The sequence below is a fragment of the Mobula hypostoma genome, chromosome 9 (assembly GCF_963921235.1).
Source record: "Mobula hypostoma chromosome 9, sMobHyp1.1, whole genome shotgun sequence".
In the NCBI taxonomy this organism is placed as follows: domain Eukaryota; kingdom Metazoa; phylum Chordata; class Chondrichthyes; order Myliobatiformes; family Myliobatidae; genus Mobula; species Mobula hypostoma.
In genome coordinates this window covers 132,892,460-132,918,002 of record NC_086105.1, presented here as the reverse complement: position 1 = coordinate 132,918,002, position 25,543 = coordinate 132,892,460, and the positions used below count along the sequence as shown (strand labels likewise).

General features: G+C 43.3%; 1 protein-coding gene across 6 annotated transcripts in view; it reads left to right on the top strand.

Annotated features, from left to right (window-relative positions):
- Nucleotides 1–781: 781 nt before the first annotated feature.
- The window catches only part of LOC134351397 (activating transcription factor 7-interacting protein 1-like), an 88,522-nt gene continuing 63,760 nt past the window's right edge, over nucleotides 782–25,543 (top strand). For 3 of the 6 annotated variants that reach the window (XM_063057491.1, XM_063057488.1, XM_063057493.1), the window contains exon 1: nucleotides 1,475–1,863. The gene's annotated coding sequence lies outside the window, so the exon portion shown is untranslated. Of the gene's footprint in view, nucleotides 838–1,312; nucleotides 1,345–1,474; nucleotides 1,864–25,543 lie in introns of those variants that run through there. The other 3 variants (XM_063057489.1, XM_063057490.1, XM_063057492.1) reach the window with 3 other exon arrangements.

Here is a 25,543-nt window from a genome sequence, read left to right as displayed (position 1 = left end):
ACTGTCCCCACAAAATCCTTCAGCTACGTGAACCAATGTCAGTGTCCTCTCCAAGGCCAAAATCCCCAACATTGAAGCCCTATTAAACTCAGCTGCCCCTATTTGAGCATGTGTATCATTTGCATGTCTCAGAGCAGACAGGCAGAACTCTACTTCAGTTTGTGTCTAGGAAAAAAGATTACCATCTGGACAGAAGTAAAATTCAAGGTATGCTCAGTAGAAAAGTCTATTAAGTCATGGGATTCTCTGCTCTGTGACTGATCTAAGTAAGTTGCGACATCATTTCTCAGCAGCACGGAAATGATTAGCCTGTACAGAACCACTTCAACGCCCACCTGCCCCAACACACAGGTAGTCTGCGGGCCCTACATTAGCATACCAAACGCATCAGAACAGGGATGAAATAAGTCGACTTCCATTCCGAGGGACTCCATAAGAGATAGGCGTTGAGCTCAAGCACACGGGAATAGAAGCGTACACGTGTAGTAACTGGTAAAACCAGTTTTTTCCTCTTTCAGATTAATCGACATTTTAACAAGCATGTATGAGATCTATAAATAGTGCAAGATTTAGCAACCATCACGGATCACCAAGGTAGTCAGTGTTATTATACTTAGGAGGCGTCTTGCAGGAACAACTTTGCCTGTCTGTCTGGTGCAGGTGTTTCCCTCTACTCCTTGTACGCCTCTGGGTAGATGCAAATACACAACGGGGCTCAAACCGACACAGGCAAAGCCTGCAATAGATTGCGCACACTCATCTCGTACTCTTGACAGTGTAGCAGAAAGGCAACCTACCCTCGGGACACAGGACTTGAGCCAAAAAGCAATTTTAAAAGTAAGTAACCAATGAGTTATTTGCCCCGCTATTTGCATGGGGCTGGAGGGTGGGGGCAGCTAATGTCGCAGACTAGCAATCCATTATAAGTTCTATATGCGCTGCTCTGTGTCCCTTGGTTTATTTGCAACAACCGTGCCCTCGCATATGCCCATATCCACGAACGTTTTATTTACTGAGAGCCCAAGGGTCATAAACACGAGCAATACTGTACTACGGACGCGCGAAATCTTCAACACACCCAAAGCGCTGGGGCGGGGGGGGGGCTCAGCTGGGATCTATGGCGAGGAATAACCAAGAACGTCGACCATATTCACACCTCCCCAGAGAAGCTGCCCGTGACCCCGCCGGGCTCCTCCGGGCGTTTCCGCGGCGCTCTCACGCGCTGCGCTGCCGTGCCGAGAGCCTCCAGTCCGGTCTCGCGGGTCCAGCTGCGTGGGCGTGGCGGCGGCTCGAGCCCCGGCGTGCGAAGGGGCGGGGATGTGGTTTGAAATTTCGAATTTACCGGTAATTCCCGCGGTTAACGGTCGTTGCGCGTGCGCCCCCCCTCCCCGGGTCGCCCTCGTTGGATCGGAGCCGAGTACTTTATCGGCGATGTGACTGGCGCCAGGTTGGTATGTCAAAGCTGAGTTCGCGTTGGGTGTCAAGACTGCTAGCTCATCCGCTCGGGGTGGGGGAATTATCAACTTTGGCACTTCAACTCAACTCTTTCAGAGTTGAAAATGTAAATCCGTCCAAATCTTAAATGCAACAGTTGTAAGGCGTAACTGAATGAAGAATTTGGTCAGATATGCCTGCGTATGGGTATTTCGGCTAGGGGGAAAAAAAACGTCGGTGTAAATTTAAAGCCGTCTCGAAATGTATGTTGATTTTATTTAGAGAATCCGCTGTGTTTGGGTGGTGAGCTTGCTCCACGTGTTTCGTTCTGCTGGTGTTTTTATGCTTCCTCCTAAACTCTTAACCTGGAATATCATCCAAGTATCTCAGGGTCGGAATGCTCATGTAAAGTGGGGGATCAAATTCAAGGTAATTTCTTTACTAAGTCTGCTGTTCCTTCGCGGGAAAAAAGGAAAATGTGATTTGCATTTTTACTGAATGCGTTTCCTTGAACAGAACATCTATGTGCCCTCCACTGTGATATTCAGAAAAGTAACTTGAAATGAGATATAGTGAATTTATTTTGTATTGTTACTTCGGTATTTATTCAAGAAATGGGGCTCCGGAAGCTGATAGTTCATAAAAGACGGATAGTATGTATAATATTTCATGTGAATGTCAGTTCATTGGAGGATTGTGTCATGTGCTTGGTGGGTGTCTGGGCTGCAGCAATATACTGTATACTGAAAGTTTTCAGGAGCCCTTGAATAAAGGGAATGTGCTTTATTTTGAGATCTTTACTTCTCAGGTTTGCCATATTTGCACGCTCTTCATATTTCTCAGCTTGCCTGCACAAGACACCAAATGCAGTGCATATCATGGCAAACAACATTTACCGGACGTCACAGGATGTGTCTCTGGAGGAACACTATATTTACTGGCATTCCCGATGGTACCACTCACCTGGCAAATATACACATCTGCAGAATGAGAATTTAGCATAGCACTGGAGAAGCTGCAAAACATTTCAAGTCAGAAATCATATAGCATTATAGGTGCAAGACCCACAATCAGAAATCAGTGAAAATAGTTAACAGCTGTTTAATTGTTTTGAAAATTCATTTGCTGCTTGTCACTGTAGTCTTAAAGATGAACATATCAAATCTGAGCTGTTAACAAACAGCTCAATGCCTCTTAGATCACCTGGACAATACAAACACCTATGTCAGAATGCTGTTGGTTGACTATAGCTCAGTGTTTAACGCCATCATTCTCACAGTCCTGATCAAAAAGCTACAGAACCTGGGCCTCTGTACTTCCCTCTGCAATTGGATCCTTGACTTCCTAACTGGAAGGCCACAATCTATGCAGATTGGTGATAACATCTGCTCCTCACTGATGATCTACACTGGCGCACCTCAGGGGTGTGTGTTTAGCGCACTTCTCTATACCCATGACTGTGTGGCTAGGTATAGCTCAAATGCCATCTATAAATTTGCTGATGATGCAACCATTGTTGGTAGAATCTCAGATGGAGATGAGAGGGTGTACAGGAGTGAGATATACCAGCTAGTTGAGTGGTGCCGCATCAAGAACCTTGCACTCAACATCAGAAAAACCAAAGAACTGATTATGGACTTCAGGAAGAGTAAGACGAGGGAGCACGAACCAATCCTCATAGAGGGATCAGAAGTGGAGAGAGTGAGCAGTTTCAAGTTCCTGGTTCCTAGCCACCATTTTCAAATTCTCTGAGGATCTAACCTGGTCACAACATAGCGATGCAGCTACAAGGAAGGCAAATCAGTGGCTCTATTTCATTAGGAGTTTGAAGAGATTTGGTTTGTCCTCTAAAACACTTGAAAACTTTTATAGATATACTGTGAAGAGCATTCTGACAGGCTGCATCACTGTCTGGTATGGGGGGGAGGGGGGAAGGAGGACTACTGCACAGGACTGAAAGAAGTGACAAAGTTGTAAAGTTAGTCTGCACCATCTTGGGTTCCAGCCTCCATTGTATCGAAGACATCTTCAAGGAGTGATGCCTCAGAAAGGGGGTGTCCATTATTAAGAACCCTCATCACCCAGAACATGACCTCTTCTCACTGTTACTCTCAGGAGGGAGGTGCAGAAGCCTGAAGGCACACACTCTGTGATTCAGGAACAGCTTCTTCCCCTCTGCCATCCAATACCTAAATGGACACTGAATCCATGAACACTACCTCGATTTTTAAATATTATTTTCTGTTTTTCTCTTTTTAATCTAACCGTTTAATATACTTGCACAAAATACTGGAAGAACTCAGCAGGTCAGGCAGCATCTATTGACAAAATTGTTTCGGGCTAAGGCCCTTTGGCAGGACTGGAGGAAAAGATGATGAGGAGTGGAATTAAAAGATATGGGGAGGGAGAAACAACAGGTGATAAGTGAAACCGAGAGGTGGAGGGGTGAAGTAAAGAGTTGGGAAGTTGTTGGTGAAAGAGATACAGGGCTGGAGAGGGGGGAAATCTAATAGGAGATGACAGAAGGCCATAGAAGAAAGGAAAGTGGGGGGGGGGCAGAACACCAGGGGAAGGCGATGGGCGGGCAAGGAGATAAGGTGAGAGAGGGAAAAGGGGATGGGGAATGGTGAGGGGGGGGCATTGCCGGAAGTTTAAGAAATCGATGTTCATGCCATCCCCGCCTTTTCTTTCTTCCATGCTGATGATGATAAACCTGATTTTGATTCTGAAATTCAAATGGGCACTGGGATTATCTCATACATGGAAATAAGCTCTAAAAATGCAATGAAGTTTAAACCATCACAACATGCTAAAATGAACACGAACTACTGCAGATGCTGGAAATGCAGAGTGACAAACTGGAAGGTAATAGGTGAATCCAAGTGAGGAGGAAGATGGGTGGATGAGTGGGGGAGGAAGGTGAAGTGAGAAGCTGAAAGGTTTTAGATGGAACAGGCGAAGTGCTAAAGAAAGAATCTGATAGGAGAGGAGAGTGGGAGAAAGGGAAGGTGGAGGGGCACCAGAGGAAGGTGGTAGGCTGGTGAGAAGAGAAGGGGGTAACGGGAGCCAGGCTGGGGAATGGAAAAAGAAAGAAATGGAAGGTGGAATAAGTTACCAGAATTTAGAGGTATCATTTTTATGCTGTCTGGTTGGAGGCTACCCAGATAGAATATTAGGTGTTGCTCCTCCAACCTGATAGTGTGCTTCATTGTAACATTAGGGAAGACCATGGAATGGAAATGGGGAGTGGAACTGAAATAGTTGGCCACTGGAAAATTCTGCCTATATCGGGCAGAATAAAGGAGCTCAATAAACGCCAAGCCTCACCTATTGTAGAAGTCAATATTCAGGATAACTGAAGAATTTTCACTAGTATCAATTTTGGGTCTTGTGTGCACAAGTGATACAAAATACAGCCATGGCAGGAAACACTCATAATGTAACCATGAGAGTCGTTCACACCCGGCCTGCTGTTTTGTAGTTGCAAAATGTTTTCATTGTTGGCACATGCACATGCTGTCTATATTAAAAGCTTGATGGAACACAGCAAAACCCAAATGAAAGAAAACAGCTATAGTAGAGAAGGAAGGTTAACCCAACATTTAGATAAGTGAGCAAAGGCTATATACATCATTTCCAGCACATTTTAAAACATGTTCATAAAAATTAAGGTTCGATAATTGAAGCATAAAAAATGAATATTGATGTACCTACATGCTCATCATCATGGTGAATCTTGTATTCTAAAGCTATGTCAGGTTCCAATGAAGAGAAATAAGAATTTATTCTCATTAGACTGTGTGAGAATGAAAATAAATGGAATGAATCTAACAGTGATTACCTTTTAACAGATGACCTTGCCAGATAAAGTGTATGGAGTAAATATAATCAGAATCAGGTTTAATATCATTGACATACGTCGCTAAATTTGTTGTTTTGCAGCAGCAGTACATTGCAATACATGGTAATAAAAACTAAGTTACAATAAGAAGGCATGTCGTGGGTGGTAGTGTTCCTTGATGATGGATGCTGCCTTTTTGAGGCACTGCCTTTTGAAAGTGTCCTGGATGCTGGACACGGAGCTGGCTGAGTTACAACTTCCTGCAGTTTTTTCCAATCCTGTGTGGTGGCCCTTCCGTACCAGACAAAGTGGCTTGAAGTATGTAAACACAAAATAATCTGCAGATGCTGTAAAAGATCAAAGCAACACTTTCAGTACGCTGGATGAACTCAGCAGGTCGGGCAGCATCAGTCAGAAACGATGAGTTGACGTTTCGGGCTGGAACCCTTCGTCAGGACTAAAGAATGAAAGATGGGGAAGAATTTGAAGAGTGCTTGTAGCATCAGTTGAAAGACCAATAATTTGAAAGACAAAGGGGTGGGAGAGGGGAAGCATTGATGTCATAAGCCCTGAAAACAATGGGTAGTAGAAGATGGAGGCGGAACCATGAGGGAGCTGGGGGAGGAGGTAGAGTGAAACAGGGATAGAGGAAGGGAGGGGAAGGAATTACGGGAAGTTGGAGAATTCTATGTTCATACCAAGGGGCTGGAGTCTACCTAGATGGTATACGAGGTGTTGCTCCTCCAACCTGAGTTTAGCCTCATCACGGCAGTAGAGGAGGCCATGTACGGACATATCTGAATGGGAATGGGAATGGGAAGCAGAGTTGAAGTGGATGGCTACCGGGAGATCCTGTCTGTTGTGGCGGACAGAGTGGAGGTGCTCGATGAAGTGATCCCCCAATCTGCGTCGGGTTTCACAGATGTAGAGGAGGCCGCGCCGGGAGCACCGGATGCAATAGATGACCCCAACAGACTCACAAGTGAAGTGTTGTCTCACCTGGAAGGACTGTTTGGGGCCCTGAATGGTTACAAGAGATGAGGTGTAGGGACAGGTGTAGCACTTACGCTTACAGGGGTAAGTGCTGGGTGGGAGATCAGTGGGGATGGACATGTGGATAAGGGAGTTGCGGAGGGACCAATCCCTGCGGAAAGCAGAGAGGGGTGGAGAGGGAAAGATGTGCTTAGTGGTGGGGTCCTGTTGTAGGTGGCGGAAGTATGGAATATGAACATCCCAACACCCCTCTCCCTCCTGATACCTCCCACTCTTCACCTTCCTCTGAGCTCAGCCCCAACCCTTGCCGTGTCTTCACCATCCCCTCTGACCTTCCCCTCTCTGAGGCAGAACGTTCTGTCCTTAGCAAGGGCCTCACTTTTGTCCCCCTCCGTCCACACCTCAGTGAGTTCCGTGCCCGCCATGACACTGAACTCTTCTTCCGTCACCTACGTCTCCGAGTCTTCTTCTTTGGCAAGGATTCCCCTCCCGCTATAGATGACCCCTTCTCCTGTCTTCAACCCTCCTCCTCCTCCTGGACACCCTGCCCGGGCCTTCTACCTGCACTCAATCTCTTCATCTCCAACTGTTGCCGAGACATCAACTGTCTCAACTTCACCACTCCTCTCTCCTGTTCCAACCTCACTCCCTGTGAACGCACTGCCCTCCACTCTCTCCGCACTAATCCCAACCTCACCATCAAACCTGCTGACAAAGGTGGTGCCGTAGTAGTCTGGCGGACGGACCTCTACCTCACTGAGGCAAAATGGCAGGTCTCTGACACCTCCTCTTACTTACCACTGGAACAGGACCCCACCAAAAAACATCAAACCGTTGTCTCCTGCACCATCACCGCCCTTATCAACTCTGGAGACCTTCCATCCTCAGCTACTAAACTCATTATTCCCACATCCCGTATCGCTCGGTTTTACCTCCTCCCAAAGGTACACAAGCCTGACTGACCCGGTAGACCCATAGTTTCTGCCTGCTCCTGTCCCACCGAACTTGTATCTGCCTACATGGACTTCATTTTGTCACCCATAGTTCAGTCCCTCCCCACCTACATCTGGGATACATCCTCTGCCCTCCACCTCTTCAATAACTTCCAGTTACCCAGCCCCAACCACTACATTTTTACTATGGATGTCCAATCCTTATACACCTCCATTCCCCATCAAGAAGACCTCAAAGCCCTCCTCTACTTCCTGGATAATAGACCTCACCAGTTCCCCACCACCACTACCCTCCCCCGGTTGGCGGAACTGGTTCTCACACTTAATAACTTCTCTTTTGGCCCTTCCCACTTTCTTCAGACTAAGGGTGTAACTATGGGAATTTGCATGGGCCCCAGCTATGCCTGCCTCTTCGTTGGTTATGTGGAACAGTCTGTACTCCAGACCTATTCTGGTACTGCTCCCCAACTTTTCCTTCGGTAAATTGACGACTACATTGGTGCTGCTTCCTGCACCGATGCTGAGCTCGTCAATTTCAACGACTTTACTTCAAACTTCTACCCAGCCCTCAAATTCATTTACTCTATCTTGGACACTTCTCTCCCCTTTCTCGATGTCTCGGTCTCCATCTCTGGAGACAGACTGTCCACTGACATCTTCTACAAGCCCACTGACTCTCATAACTACCTCGACTATACCTCTTCCCACCCCGCCACATGCAAAAATGCCATTCCCTATTCCTAGTTCCTCCGTCTCCGCCGCATCTGCTCCGAGGATGAGGCTTTCCGTTCCAGGACACCTCAAATGTCATCTTTCTTTAAGGATTGTGGTTTCCCTTCTACTGTCATCAATGATTCCCTCACCCGCATCTCCTCCATTTCGCGCACTTCAGCCCTGGCCCCATCCTCCCGCAACCACAACAGGGACAGAGTTCCCCTTGTCCTTACCTACCACCCCACCAGCCTCCGGATCCAGCACATTATGCTCCGCGACTTCCGCCACCTTCAACAGGACCCCACCACTAAGCACATCTTTCCCTCTCCACCCCTCTCTGCTTTCCGCAGGGATCGGTCCCTCTGCAACTCCCTTATCCATGTGTCCATCCCCACTGATCTCCCACCCGGCACTTATCCCTGTAAGCGTAAGTGCTACACCTGTCCCTACACCTCATCTCTTGCAACCATTCAAGGCCCCAAACAGTCCTTCCAGGTGAGACAACACTTCACTTGTGAGTCTATTGGGGTCATCTATTGCATCCGGTGCTCCCGGTGCGGCCTCCCCTACATCTGTGAAACCCAACGCAGATTGGGGGACCGCTTCGTCGAGCACCTCCACTCCGTCCGCCACAACAGACGGGATCTCCCGGTAGCCATCCACTTCAACTCTGCTTCCCATTCCCATTCCCATTCAGATATGTCCGTACATGGCCTCCTCTACTGCCGTGATGAGGCTAAACTCAGGTTGGAGGAGCAACACCTCGTATACCATCTAGGTAGACTCCAGCCCCTTGGTATGAACATAGAATTCTCCAACTTCCGGTAATTCCTTCCCCTCCCTTCCTCTATCCCTGTTTCACTCTACCCCCTTCCCCAACTCCCTCATGGTTCCGCCTCCATCTTCTACTACCCATTGTTTTCAGGGCTATGACGTCAATGCTTCCCCTCTCCCACCCCTTTGTCTTTCAAATTACTGGTCTATCAACTGACGCTACAAGCATTCTTCAAATCCTTCCCCATCTTTCATTCTTCAGTCCTGATGAAGGGTTCCGGCCCAAAACGTCGACTCATCATTTCTAACTGATGCTGCCTGACCTGCTGAGTTCATCCAGCATACTGAAAGTGTGGCTTGAAGTATGTGACATGGTTTATTGTTATGGGTTGCAACATAGACAAGATCACCCAGGTGTGTAGAAATTTTAAGGCGGTCCTTCATAGAGCAGAAGACAAGTATTGCCGCTTGCTTACATCCAAGAAATTAAATGCAGAGTTCACAGAAGCAGAAATTTTTAGTAGTCAGAATTGGGTTTAATAACACTATCTTGTGAAACTTGTATTTTTGCGGCAGCAAATTATTATTAAAATTAATTACAAAATAAATAGTGCAAGATAATGAGGTAGGGTTCCTGGACTGTTCACAAATATGATGGAGAGGAAGATGATGTTTCTGAATCATTGAGTGTGGACATTCAGGCTCCTATCATCATTATCATCATCATCAGGTGTCGTGCCCATTTTGAGCTTTGACTCACATGCCATGGCACACACACTCCTGTTTCGGGTCAAGTGGATCAATTCATTGGTATTCATTTCCAGTTCTCTGGCTGCTGTCTCCATCATCATTTGTCTTTGTCTTTGTCTTTGTCTTCCTCTTGCTTTCTTCCCTTCAATCTTTCCCATAATTACCGTGCATTCTAACTCCTCTTTCCTAATCACATGTCCAATGAAGTTACGTTGCCTTTTCATGATCTCATACATTATTTCTCTTTTTGTGTTTGCTCTGTTCATGACGTCCTCGTTAGATATTCATTTCATCCATGATATTTTTTGCATCCTCCTCAAAAACTACATCTCTGCTGCTTCAATTCGTTTCCTCATGTTACTAGATATTGTCCAACATTCTGAACCATATATCATAACCGGATAAACGTAACATTTCAGTACTCTGAGGTGGGTTGTCATGCCTAGTTTAGTATTAGTATACTCTTCATTCTCGTAAAGGTGTCTTTTGCCATCCCTATTCTTCTTTTGATGTCCATGTCGCACCTGCCATCTGATGTCACCCAGCTTCCTAAGTAGCTTGTACTTGTACTTGTTTTATGTCTTCCCCGTTTATTCTCAGCCTGCAGATAGGATTCTCCTTCTTTTTTGATATCACCATACATTCTGTCTTTTTGCAATCGATAGATAGACCTATTTTTGCACTTTCTTCAACAATTATATCAATTAAATTTGGTAGTTCTTCCTCCATACTTGCAATCAACACAGTGTTATCTGCATATCTGAAATTATTGATGTTTTCACCGCCAACTTTGATTCCCAAGATGTCTCTTATTTTTTGTAATATTGTTTCACTGTACACATTAAGTAAATCGGGGAGAAAACACACCCTTGTCTTAACGCCTCTCTTGATTTTCGTAAACTGACTCACTTCTCCATCTATTCTTACAGCAGCAGTTTGTTCCCAGTACAGATTTCTGATTAGGTGGAGGTCTTTCGAATCTAGATCTAGAGTTTTCTGTAATATTTCAAATAACTTATTGTGCTTCACTTTATCAAATGCTTTTTATACCTCCTTGATAGTAATGACAAGAGGGCATGTTCTGGATGGTGAATGTCCTTAATGATGGAAGAAGGCCTCATTGTGATGGTGCTACCTGAGTCTACAGTCCTCTGCGGCGTCTTGTGGTCCTGTGCATTGGAAGCACTATATGAGGCTGTGATGCTCTCCACTGCACATCTTTAGAAATTTGCAAGAGTTTTTAGCAACTTACCAAATCTACTCAAGCTTCTAACAAAGTAGAGCTGCTGCCATGCCTTCTGTGTACTAGCATAAGTGTGTTGAGCCCTGGACAGACTGAGATGTTAACACCCAAGAACCTGAAGTTGCTCACCCTTTCCACAGCTGGTCCCTCAATCAGGACTGCTTCACCTTCCTGCAGTCTACAGTCGGTTCCTTAGTTTTGCTGATGAGTGTAAGGTTGTTGCGACACTGTTCAAGCAGCTGATATACCTCACTGCAGTACAGGCTATCATTGCCCCTGAGATTCTTACAAGCAACAATAATCTTAGCACTGCAAAATTTATAAATGCATTTGAGCTGTGTTTAGCCACATAGTCATGAATGTAGAGTAGAGCTGTGAGCAAAGAACTCATTCTTGAGATGCACTGTGTTGTCAGCGAGGAGGAAATACTACCACCGATCCCTATTGACTGTGGTCACTTGATGAGGAAGTTGAGAATCCAGATGCAGAGGGACATGCAGAGGCCCAAATTTCAAAGCTTAGTGATTAATACTGAAGGGATGATTGTATTGAATGCCAAACTGTAATTAATAAACTGCAAACAAGAGAAAATCTGCAGATGCTGGAAATCCAAGCAACACACACAAAATGCTGGAGGAACTCAGCAGGCCAGGCAGCATCAATGGAAAAGATTACATTCAATGTTTTTGGCTGAGACCCTTCATCAGGACCAAAGGGAAAAAACTGAGGAGTCGGAGTAAGAACGTGGGGGGAGGGGAGGAAGAAACACAAGGTGATAGGTGAAACTGGGAAGGTGGGGGAGGGGTGAAGTAAAGAGCTGAGAAGTTGATTGGTGAAAGAGATAGAGCGCTAGAGAAGAGGGAATCTGATGGGAGAGGACAGAAGGCCATGGAAGAAAGAAAAGGGGGAGGAGCACCAAAGGGACATAAAGGGCAGGTAAAGAGATGAGATGAAAAATGGAAATGGTAGGTGGGGGGGGGTGATATTCCTGTAAGTTCAAAATCAATGGTCATGCCATCAGGTTGCAGGCTACCTAGTTGGAATATAAGGTGTTATTCCTCCAACCTGAGTGTGGCCTCATTGCGACAGTAGAAGACTGGACTGTCATGTCGGAATGGAAAGTGGAATTAAAATGGGTGGCCAGTGGGAGATCCTGCTTTTTCTGGCAGGCAGAGTGTAGGTGCTCAGCGAAGCGGTCTCCCAATCTACGTCAGGTCTCACCAATATACAGAAGGCCACAACAGGAGCACTAGATGCAGTAGATAACCCCAAAAGACTTGCAGGTGAAGTGTCACCTACCTGGAAGGACTGTTCGGTGCCCTGAATGGTAGTGAGGGAGAAGGTGCAGGGGCAGGTGTAGCACTTGTTCCGCTTATAAGATAAGTGACAACCCCATCCTATTACGGCAATCTTTGGATTGCCAGTGGTAGAACATAGATCTTTGTCTTCTTCAGCCTCTCGAATGATAGCTTTTGTTACTTTAATGGCGAGAAGATCTATTTTGTTGAACTGGAAGGAGACTAATCCTCCAACTACATTCCAATGGTTTTCTCAAACCATATTAAGTTTAAAATTTAGAAAAAATTAGAAGTGGTATTTTTGACCCTTCGGTTAAATTTGAAGATGCTTGGAAACCTTTTATGCAACATTTTCATATGATGTAATCTGACTTTTCCGAATCTTTTTTCTAAAATTATATGATGAGAGGAGCGGAGTTAACAACTTTATTGATCGTGTCTGATACAAGCTGTTGGCCTGTTTTGCCTTTTTTTGGGTTTTTTTTTCTCTTTTTCTTTTGGGGTTTTTTTTTCTTTTTATTTCTTTCTTAATGTTTAGTCTCATTGAGTTTGGAAGTCTTTTATTTCTATGTTACTTAAAAATTATTTTATATATTTATGATGAACATTTTTCCAATCTCTTTGTACCAACTTTGTTATTGAGTTTATAATTTTGAAAAACTAATAAAAAGATTTAAAAAGAAAGATAAGTGACTCCCTTATTCATACATCCCTCCGCACTTATCCTGAGGGTTACACGTAGATGCTCCCTGGCTTGCAGCATCTCGCATTTTGTGTGTGTTTCAATAAACAGCAGCCTGATGTATGTTCTGCTGTTCTCTGGTCATCCCTTGTTGTGATATATTATAATCTAAATGAAGAAGGCCACCATTTCTCAATAGTCAGTTTCCACAAGCAACTGCACTCTTAAAATCAACAGGAAATCTATGGATTAGATGCTGTTAAGGTTCTGGCATGGCATGTGAAGTCAAAAACTGAGAATTTTCCAGTTGTCGAGGAAGTGTTCAGAATATTCTGCGTAATGTCAAACTTAAGAAAAGTAAATGTGCTTTTGTCCAGAAAAAGGTAATTCGTTTAGATCTGCAAGCAGATGAAATTGGGCTACAGCCAGTTTAAAAAAAAAGAGAAATGAAACTAAGGTAATCTTCAAAGTCAGGAAACCCAAAATGGTTGCTGAAGATAAGGACTTGGTATGTTGATCTGTTGTTGTACCAGGATTACACCCATCTTATCACAATGTTAACAGCAGATAATCAACCATTTAAAAAAAACCAGATGGACCATGATGCTGGAGTAAGAGTCAGCAAAAATATGACCTGCAAATGAAAAAGCCTCAGTAATGTGTTTTGTTTTTTAGTATGGTACAATGATTTCAGTGTGTTGGAACTAGTCTGTGATGCTTCTGTCTGTGGTGATGAAGCAGTAATTAGTCCTACCATGGATAATGGACAAAAGAGATATAGTAGATATCCCACATGTTTACCCACAAAGGAAAATTGTTATACACAAATTGAAAAGGTGTTAACTATTACTTTCTGACAGCATTTTACTATTAATGGTACTGTATCTGAAATCTGTAATCCCTATTATGACTGTGTCATAAATGCAGCTGTTGGTCATTCTAATTTCAGAAGTTAACTGACTTTGCATATCAAATATCATTATTATCGTCATGTACCATGTTGTATAATGTAGGCGATCATGGTTTTGACCATGATTGTTCTTGGCAAATTTTCTACAGAAGTGCTTTGCCATTGCCTTCTTCTGGGCAGTGTCTTTACAAGGTGGGTGGCCCTGGCTATTATCAATACTCTTCAGAGATTGTCTGCTTAGTAACAGTGGTCACATAACCAAGACTTGTGATATGTACCAGCTGGTCATATAACCATCCACCACCTGCTCCCATGGCTTCATGTGACCTTGATCACGGGGCTAAGCAGATGCTACAACTTGCTCAGGGGTGAGTTGCAGGCTAGCAGAGAAAAGAATCACCAGCAACCACCTTTGGTAGAACCGTATCTCCACCCTGCCGCCCTAATACTAAATATAAAAGCACAATACTATGGTGCTGCCTTGTTGAGACTCTTCAATGAAACAATAACAAACAGTTTTTCAAGGAAATTTGAGGTAGCTAAATCTGCACAAAGAGACTTATTTTGGAAACATGTTAGTGAGTACACACCAGAGATTCATAGCCATGTCCTGATTGAAGACGTGGGCCTTATGAACTATCTACCTACCAGAATTATATAACATGAATGCACAATAACAGACTGCACAATTGAGGAATAAAGATCTATCTTTGTTTGCCATTCATGGCCTATGTAAGAAAGTTGTATCAAACAATCATCCAGTTTGAACAATAAGGGAATGAAACTTTATTTCACTTCTCGTCTTCAAATTGGGAGATAGTAAAGTCAGTTTGGACTTTGGAGGTTACATGCAGTTGATCAAATATGACATTGAATTATTAACTTGTAGTTTTCTTTCTAAGTTGCTAAACACTTTGCTCCACACCCGCGGAAATGTTAATAAGTGGGAGAATTATGAGATTGTATCTTGTCTTACATTGAGCCTCCTACATTAGATGGGAAGATGGAGGCGATGAAAAAGAAACCATATAAACAGCATGTAGCAAACCATAATGAGAAGAGTTTCAGGATACATGTCTTGGGATATCCCAACAGGTCAGAGATACAGAACAGGATATTGGCGATATGGTGAAGGAGAATGGAAAAGGAATGATCTTGTAAAAATGGCAATACATTCTGCTGAGCATTTAAACCTAGCATGTGATATATTGAAGCATAACAAGGAAAATGTTTTTGAAATTCTTTTCACAACTGATCACATGCCATAACAGTGATGAAAGTTATAATGAGACAACATCATAAAGACCAGAATTGAATGATAAAGCATCTGGGGAATCTGGTTCAATGCAGGTGGCGCCATGAGTTGGGGGAAGGAAAGTGCTCTTGGCAGGAGACCAAACTAACCCAGATGTTCAGGAAGCAGTTCTTTGAAAACCTCAGAAGAAACCTGAAAGATGCCAAGATGTTTAATAATATGCTTATCAAAGTCTGGCATAGGCCAAAGGCACAACTGCAATTTCAAAATTGAGTCCAGTGCCATGCTTATAGAGGCTGTGAGAGGGGTGTGTGTGTTTGTGTGTTGGGCTGTACCTGAAGAAATTTGCAACATTTCACAGTTTGCTATCCACTGGTACACAAAGATGATCTCTGACTGTTCATACAGCTGGCATTTCTTTCTTATTGCCAGGCATGAACTGGTGACAAGGCCTTGCAGCTTTTCAAGATTTACAAGCTTCCTGTTGGCACATGGTCCTATTCACTGAGTGTTCAACTAACATTTTCAGATGCCGATTGTCAAATATCCTAATAGAGCAATCAAAAGAGCTTTCAGTCTCCAAAAATACTGTGGAGTATGAATTAAATGAGTATTCCTGGCTGTATTGTACATTCTGCAGCAGCTCACTATGTTAACTGCACTTGAGTCACAATGAAGAACTTCTTAGGGCAAATGTATCATGCATACTGACACTCAAAATGTTACGGAACAGCCATAATGCCTACAAATAATTTTTCCACTGCCTGATCTGTTATGGAGGCGTCAGAAGTTCTCAGTGAGTTGAGCGTCGAGACGTAAAATTCTGGTTGAATACAGCACAATCTTCCAATCAGGTAAAAGCATCCCTGCCCATCACTTTAAAAAATGAGCAGCTGAAGAGGAGGAAATGAATTTCAGCAGCTCCTTTCCGCCTAGGTCTCCAGAAGGATTCCAGTAGCCCTAATCCTAATGCTTTATTCACCAGAAAAAGCTAGATGTGTCCAAGAGTTGACTATCTCATTTGTGTCCCTTGATTTCAGTATATTGCTCAACTTTATGGTGTGGCACATTGTCTAATAGAATTAATAAGGTTAATGTTAGAATCTGTGCTAGCAATTGACTTCATCTTGAATGGGAACCAGATGAATCTTTTACACTTTCATCCTAATTCCACAAAGAACAGAGAGGAAATCTATTCCATGCCTAATTTTGCTTCAGCTAGCTTGAATTTCAGACCCTGGGTGAATGAATTCTTGGTGAGTTGTTAAAAACAACAATGTTATATTACTGCGCAGAAGAAGGCAATTCAGCCCATCTCCCACCATTTCCTTTATCTGCTACATATAAAATTTCTTGTATACCCATCAAGTTGTTATTTTTGCCACTTACCTGAGAGATAGTAACAGTACACAATTAGTCTGTCAGTACTTCAGGATGGAACCAAAGCAGCCATGTGAAACCACGCTATCAATGGGAGAAGGTACAAACTCCACATAGGCAATACTAGAGGCTGTGAGGCAGCAGTGCTAATTATTCAACCACCATGCTGCAGCTTTTTATAATTACATTATCAGCAGAACTAATAAAGGAGATAAAATGGGTGGCTGTGGTACTACACAATTACCAGCAGCTCCTACCTCACTAACTGGAAGTCTTTAAGCTTTGGGCATGAAATCACTAAAGTAATCCAAAATTAATAATATCTATTGAATTTACAGTTTAGATCATAGTCTGACTATTTTTTTAATTTTGCAGAATTAACAATGATTCCAGGAGCCTTTTTATTAATGTAGAAAAGCCTTCCTCTAACTGACGGTATTAGTATTATTGTATACTAGAGTTTTGAATTCTTATTCATTCTGTGTAAACAATTCTCATCTGAATCTCTTGTTCCTGAAATGACATATTTTGGTAATTATATTTCAAATTAATGACTCAAATATTTTCTCATTAATCTATTAATCTCAAGAATCTGATTTGTAGGATTCAGCTTATTTGCTGGAAAAACTCTTATTTTGAACTTTTTTTTTGCCCTTGTATTTGTCTAGATCAGGGGTTTCCAATCTGGAGTCATGGACTCCTTGCTTAATGATCCATGGCATAAAAAAGGTTGGGAACCCCAGTCTAGATTAACATAATTAGTGTAAATGCTTATCAAAGCAAGTTTTTGCTGTTTTTCCTATCTCCATATTTCTTGTAAACTAACAAAGTGGCAAACACTGTTCCCTCTAAGCTGCATGCTTATGCCGCTGCACAGTAACTGAAATGTATAAAGTGTAAGTATAAATGCTCCTGTACAAATAGCCTTAGTTGCCGTGCAGCTGGAATTTTTAATATATAATATAATAATTTAAAGTGCTTCACCGTTTTCAGGCCATGTAGTGAAATATCCTGCTCGGAGGTTGATCTGCGCAGCTGTGGGGAAAAAAAAATTAGAGGGAAGGTTGGTGGCAAGCTTATTTTTAATTTGATTTATATAACTACAGCATGTAAATCTTGAATTAATAGTCTATTTGACAGTCCTAGGCTTTATCCAATGTTTTATTCATCAATGTATTCATTGTGAATAAATCTGTTATATTAAGTGTAACAAATATAAACTTTTGCTTCTAATAAAGAGTTTATTTCATCATGATTTGAGTAGAACTAACAAACATAATTTGTACATTTATAAATCATAGCAAGCTTACAGTGATAGTAACTCATTTCACTGGTTGGGCTGTTCAATATTGTCACTCATAGTGAATCCTTGGTATTTAACTCCACATTAGTCTCACAGCATGCTACAAAATCTCAGGATAGATAACTGGAATAATGCATTTGGATTTCATGGTGCAAACTACTTAAGATATATCCACACACACATATTCAAAGTTGACTATTTTGGATAAGGCTCAATGCAACGCTGTGTTTCAGATAGAGGGTTGTCAAATACTCTCATGAGCTTTACTGCACTTGGCCAAATGCAAACAACTGACAAAAGTAGTAGTTAGGCTGTCTAAAATAATATGTTTCGCAGGAATTATCCAAATGTACCTAGCGAGCATTTTTAATTTGCTCAGTTTGTTGCATCTCCCAAATACTGAATGAAATCAGACATTGCATACAAGAACTTGTGTGCTTCTATGAAAAGACAATTCGAAAAAGACAATTGGAAGAAATATTGTATTTGAAAAGACAGAAATAGAATTTAATATTCTTGGTTTCGGAAATGGGCTTAAATTCTCAACAGATGTTATATGGATGTTTTCAGCAGGTATAATATTTTCATGGCAAGACATTTTGTCTAACAGCAATTGAAAATTAAACAGTTGCAGTTGTTACTAGCCCAAATTTTTTTTAAAATGAAGGTCAGGCAATATCTGCAAAGGACAACAGAATGAATGTTTTAGGCCAAAGATCTTTCATGACAACTGGAAAAGTGAGTAAACTGGAGGTGTGAGGGACAAAGGGCAAGCTGATGTGAGGTCAGAGTTTCCCAATGGAGAAATTGGCTTGAGAGTTCTCAGGATCAGAACCCCATGCATCCCATGAGTTGACTGTATCCTGTGCCCAATATATTGATGCAATCACAAAGAAGGCGCACCAGCAGCTATACTTCATTAGGGGTTTGGTATGTCATCAAAGACTCTAGCAGATTTCTACAGATATACTATGGAGTGAATTGCATCACCACCTGTTATGGAGGCTCCAGTGCCCAGGATCAAAAAAAGCTGCAGAGGGTTATACACTCAGCCAGTTCCATCATAGGCACTAGCCTCCCCACCATCAAAGACATGTTCAAAAGGTGGTGCCTCAAGAAGGCATCATCCATCATTAAAGACTCACCATCTAGGGCAGAGGTTCCCAATCTTTTTTATACTATAGACCCCTGCCATGAACCAAGGGGCCTATGGAATCCAGACTGGAAAGCCCTCATCTTGGAGATGCCGCCTTCTCATTATTGCTGTCAGGGAGGAGGTACAGGAATCTGAGGATGCACGTTCAATATTTCAGGAACAGCTTCTTCCCCTCCACCATCAGACCGTCACTGGGTTCTGGCAAACTAACAACAGAGGAGCTGAAGGCAGTGTGGACAGGGCCAACGAACTTAACCTGTTCGTTAACAGATTTGACATTGTGGCCCCTGCCCATCCCTCACATGAGTCATCTGTTGTCGACCCCCAACCAACACATATTCCACTCTCCCCTCCTACCCCTCCTCACAGTCTCCCACCCCGCCCTCATGACTATACCCCTTCCCCACAGGAAACCACGGTGGGCTTCACAGCTGAACAGGTGAGAAGACAGGTGAAACGTCTCAACCCAAGCAAGGCTGCTGGACCGGATGGTGTCAGTACCAGGGTGCTCAAAGCCTGTGCCCCTCAGTTACGTGGAGTACTTCGCCATGTCTTCAACCTGAGCCTGAGGCTCTGGAGGGTTCCTGTGCTGTGGAAGACGTCCTGCCTCGTCCCTGTGCCAAAGATGCCGCGCCCCAGTGGCCTCAATGACTACAGACTGGTGGCATTGACCTCCCACATCATGAAGACCCTGGAGAGACTTGTTCTGGAGCTGCTCCGGCCTATGGTCAGGCCACACTTAGATCCCCTCCAGTTCGCCTACCAGCCCCGACTAGGAGTTGAGGATGCCATCGTCTACCTGCTGAACTGTGTCTACATCCACTTGGACAAGCCAGCGAGCACTGTGAGGGTCATGTTTTTTGACTTCTCCAGCGCGTTCAACACCATCCGCCCTTCTCTGTCGGGGGAGAAGCTGACAGCGATGCAGGTGGAAGGTAGTGCACCCGTGGCTGACAAGAGAAATTAGGGATAGTATCAATTCCAAAGAAGAAGCATACAAATTAGCCAGAAAAAGTGGCTCACCTAAGGACTGGGAGAAAGTCAGAGTTCAGCAGAGGAGGACAAAGGGCTTAATTAGGAAGGGGAAAAAAGATTATGAGAGAAAACTGGCAGGGAACATAAAAACGGACTGTAAAAGCTTTTATAGATATATAAAAAGGAAAAGACTGGTAAAGACAAATGTAGGTCCCCTACAGACAGAAACAGGTGAATTGATTATGGGGAGCAAGGACATGGCAGACCAATTGAATAATTACTTTGGTTCTGTCTTCACGAAGGAGGACATAAATAATCTTCCAGAAATAGTAGGGGACAGAGGGTCCAGTGAGATGGAGGAACTGAGCGAAATACATGTTAGTAGGGAAGTGGTGTTAGGTAAATTGAAGGGATTGAAGGCAGATAAATCCCCAGGGCCAGATGGTCTGCATCCCAGAGTGCTTAAGGAAGTAGCGCAAGAAATAGTGGATGCATTAGTGATAATTTTTCAAAACTCGTTAGATTCTGGACTAGTTCCTGAGGATTGGAGGGTGGCTAATGTAACCCCACTTTTTAAAAAAGGAGGGAGAGAGAAACCGGGGAATTATAGACCGGTTAGCCTAACGTCGGTGGTGGAGAAACTGCTGGAGTCAGTTATCAAAGATGTGATAACAGCACATTTGGAAAGCGGTGAAATCATCAGACAAAGTCAGCATGGATTTGTGAAAGGAAAATCATGTCTGATGAATCTCATAGAATTTTTTGAGGATGTAACTAGTAGAGTGGATAGGGGAGAACCAGTGGATGTGGTATATTTGGATTTTCAAAAGGCGTTTGACAAGGTCCCACACAGGAGATTAGTGTGCAAACTTAAAGCACGGTATTGGGGGTAAGCTATTGATGTGGATAGAGAATTGGTTAGCAGACAGGAAGCAAAGCGTGGGAATAAACGGGACCTTTTCAGAATGGCAGGCGGTGACTAGTGGGGTACCGCAAGGCTCAGTGCTGGGACCCCAGTTGTTTACAATATATATTAATGACTTGGATGAGGGAATTAAATGCAGCATCTCCAAGTTTGCGGATGACACGAAGCTGGGTGGTAGTGTTAGCTGTGAGGAGGATGCTAAGAGGATGTAGAGTGACTTGGATAGGTTGGGTGAGTGGGCAAATTCATGGCAGATGCAATTTAATGTGGATAAATGTGAAGTTATCCACTTTGGTGGCAAAAATAGGAAAACAGATTATTATCTGAATGGTGGCCGATTAGGAAAAGGGGAGGTGCAACGAGACCTGGGTGTCATTATACACCAGTCATTGAAAGTGGGCATGCAGGTACAGCAGGCGGTGAAAAAGGCAAATGGTATGCTGGCATTTATAGCGAGAGGATTCGCGTACAGGAGCAGGGAGGTACTACTGCAGTTGTACAAGGCCTTGGTGAGACCACACCTGGAGTATTGTGTGCAGTTTTGGTCCCCTAATCTGAGGAAAGACATCCTTGCCATAGAGGGAGTACAAAGAAGGTTCACCAGATTGATTCCTGGGATGGCAGGACTTTCATATGAAGAAAGACTGGATGAACTGGGCTTGTACTCGTTGGAATTTAGAAGATTGAGGGGGGATCTGATTGAAACGTATAAGATCCTAAAGGGATTGGACAGGCTAGATGCAAGAAGATTGTTCCCGATGTTGGGGAAGTCCAGAACGTGGGGTCACAGTTTGAGGATAAAGGGGAAGCCTTTTAGGACCGAGATTGGGAAAAACTTCTTCACACAGAGAGTGGTGAATCTGGAATTCTCTGCCACAGGAAGCAGTTGAGGCCAGTTCATTGGCTATATTTAAGAGGGAGTTAGATATGGCCCTTGTGGCTACGGGGATCAGGGGGTATGGAGGGAAGGCTGGGGCGGGGTTCTGAGTTGGATGATCAGCCATGATCATAATAAATGGCGGTGCAGGCTTGAAGGGCCGAATGGCCTACTCCTGCACCTATTTTCTATGTTTCTATGTTTCTATGCTTTCCTGGTGTCATGGATTCTTGATTACCTGACTGGCAGACCACAGTACGCGTGCTTGCAACAGTGTGTGTCCAACAGAGTGATCAGCAGCACTGGGGCTCCACAGGGGACTGTCTTGTCTCCCTTTCGATTCACCATTTACACCTCGGACTTCAACTACTGCACAGAGTCTTGTCATCTGCAGAAGTTTTCTGATGACTCTGCCATAGTTGGATGCATCAGCAAGGGAGATGAGGCTGAGTACAGGGCTACGGTAGGAAACTTTGTCACATGGTGTGAGCAGAATTATCTGCAGCTTAATGTGAAAAAGACTAAGGAGCTGGTGGTAGACCTGAGGAGAGCTAAGGTACCGGTGACCCCTGTTTCCATCCAGGGGTTCAGTGTGGACATGGTGGAGGATTACAAATACCTGGGGATATGAATTGACAATAAACTGGACTGGTCAAAGAACACTGAGGCTGTCTACAAGAAGGGTCCGAGCCGTCTCTATTTCCTGAGGAGACTGAGGTCCTTTAACATCTGCCGGACGATGCTGAGGATGTTCTATGAGTCTGTGGTGGCCAGTGCTATCATGTTTGCTGTTGTGTGCTGGGGCAGTAGGCTGAGGGTAGCAGACACCAACAGAATCAACAAGACCTCTCGGGTAGTAATCTCTGGATAACTCCCAGTAGCATGTGCTAGTCAGGGCAGGAATCAGGTGATAGCACGGATAAATGAGTGGCTGAAGGAGGGGTGCAAGGGGCAAAGTTTCAGATTTTTGGATTATTGGGATGTCTCCTAGGAAGGTATGATCTTTACAACTCCTCCCTTGGAGGGTCAGACACCCTGAGCCAATAGAGTGGTCCTGGACTTATTTCCTGGCATAATTTACATATTACTATTTAATTATTTATGGTTTTATTACTATTTATTTATGGTGCAACTGTAACAAAAACCAATTTCCCCCGGGATCAATAAAGTATGACTATGACTATCTGTAGAAAAAAGACTGGTTACACCTGCACCCAAGGGGGGCCCAATATCCTTGAGGCAAGTTTATTAGAGCTGTTGGGGAGGAGTTAAACCTATTTGGCAAAGGGATGGGTACAAGAGTGATAGAGCAGAAGATGGGGAAGTTGGCATAATAGTCGATGCAGTGTGTAGTTGAACTAGGAGGAAAGATGACAGATGGGCAAAATTGCAGTCAGTGGGAGGAATTGCAGTATAACATGGGCTCAAAATTGAAAAGGATAATGAATACTGAACTGAAGGTTTTATATTTGAATGCATGTAATTCAAATATATGCATTCAAATAGGTGTCCAAATAGTATCCAAGATGTGGGATATAAATTACAATGGGAAGATAGAAAAGGCATGTAATAAGGGCTATGTTACAATAGTCATGGGGATTTTAATATGCAAGTAGATTGGGAGAATTAGATTGGTGCTGGAACCCTAGAGAGGGAATTTGTAGAATGCCTATGAGATGGCTTTTTAGAGCAGCTTGTGGTTGAGCCTGCTAGAGGAAAGGCAATTTTGGATTAGTTGTTGTGTAATGAACCAGATTGGATTGGAGAGCTTAAGGTAAAGGAACCCTTGGGAGACAGTACCAATAATATGATAGAATTCACCCCGCAGTTTGAGAGGGAGAAGATAAAGTCAGATGTATCAGTGTTACAGTGGAGTAAAGGAAATTATTCGGCATGAGAGGAGCTGACCAAAGTTAATTGGAAGGGGACTCTACCAAGAACGATGGCAGAACAGTAATGGCTGGTGTTTCTGGGGGCAATTCATAAGACGCAGGATAGATATATTCCAAAGGTGAAGTATTCTAAAGGAAGGATGAGGCAACTGTGGCTGACAAGGGAAGCCAGAGCATTAATGCAAAAGAGAGGCTATATAATAGTGCGAAAATTAGTAGGATATTAGAGGATTGGGAAGCTTTTAAATCCAACAGAAGGCACCTAGAAAACCCATAAGGAGAGAAAAGATGAAATAGGAAGGTAAATTAGCCTATAAGATAAAAGAGAATACCAAATATGTTCTCTATATAAAAAGTAAAAGAGAGGTAAGAGTGTATATTGAACCACTGGAGAGATCGTAATGAGGAACAAAAATGGCAGGCAAACTTAGTAAGTATTTTGCATCAGTCTTGGTTGCGGAAGATAGCAGCAAAATGCCAGAAATGTGAGATTGTCAAGAGGCAGAAGTCAGTGTTCCTGCTTTTACTAAGGAGAAGGTGCTTAGCAAAACTGAACAATCTAAAGGTAGACAAGTCACCTGGACCAGATGGAATACACCCCAGGTTTCCAAAAGAGGTAGCTGATAAATGTGAGGTGCTATATTTTGGTAGGACTAATCAAAATAGGACATACATAGTAAATGGTAGGGCATTGAAGAGTGCAGTAGAACAGAGGGATCTAGGAATAATGGTGTATAGTCCCCTGAAGGTGGAACCTCATGTGGATAGGGTGGTGAAGAAAGCTTTTGGTATGCTGGCCTTTATTAATCAGAGCATTGAGTATAGGAGTTGGGATGTAATGTTGAAATTGTATAAGGCATTGGTAAGGCCAAATTTGGAGTATTGTGTACAGTTCTGGTCAATAAAATTGAGAGAGTACGGAGGAGATTTACTAGAATGTTATCTGGTTTCATCACCTAAGTTGCAGAGAAAGGTTGAACAAGTTGGGTCTTTATTCTTTGGAGCGTAGAAGGTTGAGGGGGGACTTGATAGAGGTATCTGAAGTTATGAGGGGGATAGATAGAGTTGATGTGGATAAGCTTTTTCCATTGAGAGTGGGGGAGATTCAAACAAGAGGACATGAGTTGAGAGTTAAAGGGCAAAAGTTTAGGGGTAACATGAGGGGGAACTTCTTTACTCAGAGAGTGGTAGCTGTTTGGAACAAGCTTCCAGCAGAAGTGGTTGAGGCAGGTTCGATGTTGTCATTTAAAGTTAAATTGGATAGATATATGGACAGGAAAGGAATGAAGGGTTATGGGCTGAGTGCAGGTCGATGGGACTAGGTGAGAGTAAGAGTTCGGCATGGACTAGAAGGGCCGAGATGGCCTGTTTCCGTGCTGTAATTCTAATATGGTTATAAGAGATTGTGGAGGCATTAGTAATGATCTTTCAAGAATCACTAGGTTCTGGAATGGTTCTGGAGAACTAGAAAACTGCAAGTGTCACTTCATCTTTACGAAGGGAGGGAGGCAAAAGAACAGAAATTATAGGACAGTTAGCCTGACTTCAGTAGTTGGGAAGATATTGGAGTCTTATTAAGGATGACGTTTCAGGGTACTTGGAGGCATATAATTAAGTAGGCCAAAGTTGGCATGGTTTCCTTAAGGGGAAATCTTGCCTGACAAATCTGTTGGAATTCGTTGAGGAAATAATGAGCAGGATAGACAAAAGAATGTGTGTGGATGTTATCTACTTGGATTTTCGAAAAGCCTTTTTTAAGGTGCTGCACATGAGCCTGCTTAACAAAATAAGAACCATGGTATTACAGAAACTATGCTAGCATGGATAGAAGATTGGCTGATTGTCAGGAGGCAAAGAGGGAGAATAAAGGGGGCTTATTCTGTTTACCTGACAGTAACTAGAGGTGTTCCACAGGGGTTAGTATTGGGACAGCTTCTTTTCGTGTTATATGTCAACAATTTGGATAATGGAATTGATGGCTTTGTGGCCAAGTTTGCAGATGATACAAAGATAGGTGGAGGAGCAGATAGTGTTGAGGAAGCTGGAAGTCTGCAAAAAGACTTGGGCAGATTGGGAGAATAGGTAAAGTGGCAGACAAAACACAGTGTAGTGAAGTGTATGGTCATGCACTTTGGTAAAAGGAATAAAAATGTAGACTATTTTCTAAATGGAAAGAAAATTCAAAAAT